Here is a 7,475-nt window from a genome sequence, read left to right on the forward strand (position 1 = left end):
CCCCACACAGCTCCTCTCAACACAGTGAAGTCAAAGGATTTTTGTTTCATTAACTCTCCTCCTCCTACTGGCTCCCTTCAACCACTGTCTCTTCGTCACACTGTTGCATCTTTATCTCTTTTATATCACAACTTCAGTGGTCACTGCTTCTCAGAACTATCAACTTGCATCCAACGACCACTATGGCTGGCACATAGCACCCATCTAGAAACAAACTCTCATCCCTTTTCTGTCCAGCTCTCTAATGCAAGAGTTAACTTCAACTCTCAGTCCTTTCTGTATGCAACAGGTCAACTCTGGAACTGTTTCTCTCAATCTGTTTTTCCTACTACCTGTGATCTCCAATCTTTCAGATGCAGTGTGTCGAGGCATCTCAAAATGAATGGATCTTAAATTTGGCTCTCTGTTGTCTTGTTTTTGTTTTTTTCTTGAAGGAAGCAGTGTGCAGGGCCCTGGCTTTTCGCTTCTTCTTCCTTGCATTTTATATATATATATATATATATATATATATATATATATATATATATATATATATATATATATATAAAACCACGTTGAGTACACCGCTTCCCGTTCGATCAGCGAAGTTAAGCAACGTTGGGTCTGGTTAGTACTTGGATGGGTGACCACCTGGGAACACCAGATGCTGTTGGCATCCTTACGTCAAGTGGGGTTGGTGGAGGATTAGTGCCCCTCCCTGTAAAACAATTAACTCTAAGCCCTTGGCCACCCTGTCTGGGATACATGGCGTCTGGCAATGAAAATGATGAAATGAACTTTTCTGAAATCTAGAGGTGGAGCTGATATTTACTTCCTGAGAAACATCATCTTTATTCTCTTTCCTGTTACCTGTACTCTGAGTAGAGGCAACGTACTTACTCTCAGCTTTCCCTTTTTCTTTAAAATATCTCTTGTGAGTGAGGACATATTCATCAGCTAAAACTGCAGCATCAGACAAATTATCTATTCTTTTCTCATCAAGATATAGGCTTACATCTTTATTAATACACCTCTTGAAGTCCTCCAGCAAAATCATCTGCTTAAATTTATCAAAATCAGAATCCACATTCTTAGAATTTAACCACTGCTCTAACAGATCTTCTTTGATTTTTGCATACTCAACATGGGATTGCTTATCTTGCTTATAAGTTGTCCTAAATTTTACTCTATAGGCTTCAGGAACAAGCTCATAGGCCTTAAGAATCAAGCTCTTAACTACATCATAATTATCAGATTGATCCTGAGGCAAAGATGCATAAGTTACTTGAGCTTTACCGGTGAGAACAGTTTGAAGGAGTACTGGCCAATACATTTTGGGCCAATTAAAACCTGTAGCTACCCTCTCAAACAACTGAAAATACTTTGTTAAATCAGATTCATTAAAAGGAGGGATAAGTTTAACATTTTTAGCCACATCAAAATCATCAGAGCTAGATGATCCAGTTCCACCTTGTTTCATGCGATACTCATGGTCTGCCTGAATCCTAGCAATTTCAACTTGTGCCTCAGCCTCCTTAGAACGGGCCTGAAATTCAGCCTCCTTAGCACGAGACTCCGCCTCCTTAGCCTGAGCCTCCTGCAGGGCTAGCTGTAACTTAGCTAATTCAATCTGCGTTTGCTCATTTGGAGGAGTTACATTAAACAAGCTTTCATTAATCATGTCAACAATTTGATCTTTAGAATGATGAGAGCGAACAACAATTCCCAATTGTTGAGCAACAAGCTTAAGTTCATTCTTTGTTCTGTTTTCTACATCCAACACTGTTTGCACATTTGACAAAAAATCTTTGGCTTCATCAAGCGTAGTAATAGTAGACATCATGAATAAGTAACAGTCACAAAATATCAAGCAATATCCTTATGATAATATCCTGAATATCCTGATGAGAGGTCGCCAAATTTATGTTACGGAACAGAGAAAGTTAATGTACACTTTAAGTGAGAATACTAATAATCACTACTGTCCCGTAAAGTTCCAGGTTCAAAACAAAATAGTTAGGTAAAATTACAAGTTAAAGTTTAATGCTCAAACTAACAACAAAACATTCAGGACTCATAAGGATAATGTAATGGCAAAAAACAGGTTAAATTTATGATTAACTGCAATAGCCTCTATTAACACGAAATTAGCAAGAGTAAATTTATCTAAGTCAGCCCTGATAAAATGAAAATACACTGGGTAATGCTCAGTTAATGCAAGATAAATTATTACAGATACAAACAATTATTAATGATAGCTGACAACAAGAACCCCACATGAATTACAAAAACCTTACTAGGCCTAAGAATCAGCCTTATGCTACACAGTACAAGAAAAAATGCAACAACAGTTATACTCAAATTACACACAGCTGCTAGATGGTTGGAGACTTCCTGAGCACTCACAATAATAACTGTACAGGGGAGGACAGAGATGTGAACAAAATGAGGAGCAGATCTAAGTGGCAATGATGCAGAGACTGAGCTCATTATATAGGGGCCGGCAGAGCTTGATACAACTTGTAAGAAGGACGCGCAAATGAAGCCATAGGGGACAAAGAGCTGACAATCCTACTCTGAACAACAGAAAGGACGACTTACTCTACTATAACGGTAGAAGGGGGGGACTGAGGCAGAACACGCTCGTGATCAAACATGCAGCATACTGTGCGTTAAAATTACACAAAGGATGATGAAATCATAGGCTATGTAACAATATATATATATATATATATATATATATATATATATATATATATATATATTTGGGGGAGGTGGTGGCTGAATCGGTAGAGAGGCGGCCTGCAGTCCTGATGGGCCCAGGTTCGAATCCCGGCTGGGGAAGGGAACAGTTTAAGGATTTGAATTTCATAAAAGCAGACTTTCCTGATCTACCAGATGACCCGCCGACATGTCATAAAAGTACCCCCGCTAATACCAATACACCAGTCCTGTATGAGACAGCCCTTGCATGTATTCAATATGGACGGTGGGTGTTAGCGCCGAAGTGGTGACATGTAGAGAGGTGTATGTATGTTGGAGGACTACTAGGCCTTGAGAGCAGGTTGTAAAGCCTATGCCCAGAGTCGGACACATAAAAAAAAAAAAAAAATTGTATATGTATGTGTTTATATATGTATATATGTATGCATATATGTATATATATGTATATATATGTATACGTGTATATATATGTATATATATGTATATATTTGTATACATGTATATAGATGTATATATTTATATATGTATGTATGTATGCATATTCATATGTATGTATGTATGTACATCATCGTCATCATCATCAGCCGTTTGAGTATCCACTGCAGGACCAGCCTATGCCGACCGAAGTCGGGCCGATGGCCGATATAGTCAATGTATGTCTACCAAGTGGCTTAGGCTGTCTGGTAGAGATTGTATGTAGGGAGAGAAGTGCATGGAGGTGTAATTGTAGTGCTGTAGTGGCTTTGGATTTGTGTGTAGTCTGTGAACCAAGTGTAATCGGCCCGTGCGAGCCGAGTGGGTGCAAGTATGCTTTATAGTAAGCGACAGTGGTCCAACCACAGCACCCTTTATGTCCGCCAAAGTAGTACATGGCCGGGTGAACACTCCCAAAGTTTATTACCCAGATTGAGGCCGAACCCTGGTTCACTCATGTACGAAAATGCACACTCTACCACTGTACCACAGAGGCTCCATGTATATATATATATATATATATATATATATATATATATATATATATATATATATATATATATATATATATATATATATATATATATATATATATATATATATATATATATATATATATATATATATATATATATATATATATATATATATATATATATATATATATATATATATATATATGTATATAATACGTATATATATATATATATATATATATATATATATATATATATATATATATATATATATACGTATATATATATATATATATATATATATATATATATATATATATATATATATATATATATATATATATACGTATATATATATATATATATATATATATATATATATATATATATATATATATATATATATATATATATATATATATATATATATATATCGTTTTCGTTTCGTTTTCGTTTTTAAAGGCTCCAACATGCTTGGATGTGTCGGCCTTGCTCACCTAATGGCAGCTCTCCACGCTGCACGATCCATTGCAGCCTCCCTGTTCAGTCCCTTAACCCTAAGGTCACACTTAATGACCTCGTCCCATGTCTTTCTCGGTCTACCCCTCATAACCCCACCCCCAATATTAACACTTCTCACCTTCCTCACCCAATTATCATCCCCCATCCTCTCCACATGTCCAAACCACCTCAATCTACCTCTCCTCATCACAACACCAATACACTTCAGTCCCATCCTACCTCTCAACTCTTCCATTGTAAAACCCAGCCCCTCCAGGCCTTGGACACAGGTATGCACTGCACATCCACCTAATCATTGTCATTTCTGTACGTCTGAGCCGGCGAATGTCTTCCTCCTTCACTGCCCAGGTCTCACTGCCATACAGCATTACACTCCTAACACATGCTGCATACAAAGACCCCTTAGCACGTAGGGAGAGCCCTCTCAATGTCAGGAGAGGCAAGAGCTCCCTGAACTTCTTCCAACCACTTCTCACCCTAGCCACAGAGCTAGCTCCAGCCCCACCTCCAGCACATAACATGTCTCCCAAATAACAAAACTCTTCCACACACTCAAGAGATTCACCAGAAAGTTCAATCCTTTCACGTCTGACGATCTCCACCTGCTCACCCCGGCACGCCGTACACATAAAATCAGCATTATCTCGCAGTCTACCTCTGATACAACTACATCTCTTATGCACCCATTTATCACACACACCGCACAAGATGGAATTACTTCCCACGCCCTTGTGGCAAACTGCACATGGCCACTCTCCCTCGTCTTTGACAGTAACGCCACCAACCCTAGATATCATCACTTTTGTTTTATCTGCATTTACCCTTAAACCCTTTTGCCCCATACCATCTCTCCACTTCCTAAACCTTTCCTCCGCCTCCCTTTCATTCTCTGCAATCAACACCAAATCATCAGCATACAACAACTCCCACGGGAGTCCGTTTCTAAAGTCACGTGAAAGGGCTTCAAGTACCATGATAAACAACATGGGACTCAAGACTGACCCCTGATGCACACCAACATTCACGGAAAACTCATCACTCAAACCTCCATTCACTCTCACCTGGGTGTGAGCACCCACATACATGGCCATAACCACCCTAACCAGCCACTCCTCCAAGCCAAGCTTTCTCATTGCCCACTTCACCACCTCTCTAGGGACTCTGTCAAAGGCCTTTTCCAAATCAACAAAAACAAAATAAAGATCCCTTCTCCTACCAATATATTTTTCCTGAAGCTGTCGAACAATGAATATGGCATCAGTGGTCCCCCTACCTGGCATAAACCCAAACTGCATCTCATCAATATTCACTCTTTCTCTAATCATACCTTCTAAAACTCTCTCCATTACCTTCATTATCTGATCTAAAAGCTTTATACCTCTATAATTTCCTCTTTCCAGGGCATCACCCTTCCCTTTATACACATTTACAATTACACTCTTCAGCCAATCATCTGGGACAACACACTCATAAATAATCCTATTTATCAGGTCAGTGACTAAACTCACCCCTGTATCGCCTGAGGCCTTCAACATTTCGGCAGTCAACCCAGACACACCTGCTGCCTTCCCCACCCTCATCCTGCCTATTGCCTCACTCACAGTAGCAGTATCAATCAAAGGCCAAGGGCCAGACACTGGATCTGCTGGCTCCAAACCTTCCCTGTCCCAGTCAAACTCCTCATTCAACAACCGGTTATAATGCTCTCTCCATGCATCTTTAATATCCTCACTGTTCACCACTACCCTTCCTTCATCATTCTTCACACACTGCTCACCTGTGATATGTATATATATTTACTTATAAATATATATATGTATATAATACATATATATATGTACATATATTTACATATATATATATATATATATATATATAGATAGATAGATAGATAGATAGATAGATAGATAGATAAATAGATAGATAGATATAGATATATATATATATATATATATATATATATATATATGTATATATATATATATATATATATATATATATATATATATATATATATATATATATATATATATATATATAGATATATATATATATATATATATATGATAATCAGCCGTTTGAGTATCCACTGCAGGACCGGCCTATCCCGACTGAAGTCGGGACGATACAGCCAATGTATCTATTCCAAGTGGCTAAGGCTGACTGGTAGTGATTGTATGTATGGTGAGAAGTACTTGTAAGTGTAATTGTAGTGTTGGAGTGGCTTTGGATGTATGTGTAGTCTGTGTACCAAGTGTAATCGGCCCGTGCAAGCTGACTGGGTGTAAGCATACTTTATAGTAAGCGACACTGGTTCAACCACAACACCCCCTTTGTCCGCCAATGCAGTACGTGGCAGGGTGAACACTCCCAAAGTTTATCACCCTGGCGGGGCGCGAACCTTGGTTCACCCTAGTGCGAAACGCACAGTCTACGACTGTACCAGAGGCTATATATATATATATATATATATATATATATATATATATATATATATATATATATATATATATATATATATATATATCATCATCATCATCACATCATAATCATCATCATCATCTTCATCAGCCATAAATAGTCCACTACTGAACAAAGGCCTCTCCCAACCTTCTCCACGAATTCCTTGACTGAGTTAATCTTTGCCCCGTTTTCCCCGCAAATTTCTCTATCTCATCTCTCCATCTCCTGTCTGGCCTTTTTCTGCAACGCTTACAATGTCTTGGTGTCCAGTCTGTCAGCCTCTTGCTCCATCGGTTATCCTTTATTCTTGCTATATGGCCTCCCCACCTCCATTTCAATTCTTTATAACTTCTATAATATCTTTGTCTTTAGTCTGCTCCCTCACCCTAGTTGATCTTTTCTTGTCTCTTAAAGATATTCCCAACATTGACCTTTCCATTGCTCTCTGAGAACAGATTAATTTATTTTCCATTAATTTGGTTAGTTTCCAGGTCTCACAACCATACGTCATAGCTGGAATTATACATTCGGTATATACTTTTCGTTACATACAAACTGGCAAGCTACCTTTCATAATGTCTCTTTGTTTACCGCTAGCTTTCCATTATGCGTCTTTTTATTTCGCTATCATGATCTTTTGTTAATTTTAGTATTTGTCCCAAGTAGTTGTACTCCTCAACTTCTTCAAGAATTTCATTGCTTATTCTGATGACTCTCTGTGGAGTTTGTAGATTAAACATTAGTTTTACTCTAGTTCATCTTCAGTCCTACTTTCTTTCTCTGTTCAGATCATTTAACATTTCTTGCAATGCCTCCGCTGCTTCTGAGATTAGGACA

At 38.1% G+C, this 7,475-nt stretch overlaps 1 pseudogene; it reads left to right on the plus strand.

Moving 5' to 3' along the window:
* The first annotated feature begins 536 nt into the window (after positions 1-536).
* LOC145394548 (5S ribosomal RNA) lies at positions 537-656 on the plus strand (annotated as a pseudogene).
* The last annotated feature ends 6,819 nt before the right edge of the window (positions 657-7,475 follow it).

Source organism: Coenobita brevimanus, chromosome 3 (assembly GCF_032717465.1).
Source record: "Coenobita brevimanus isolate Jiangsu-jjx chromosome 3, ASM3271746v2, whole genome shotgun sequence".
NCBI classification, from domain to species: Eukaryota; Metazoa; Arthropoda; class Malacostraca; order Decapoda; family Coenobitidae; genus Coenobita; species Coenobita brevimanus.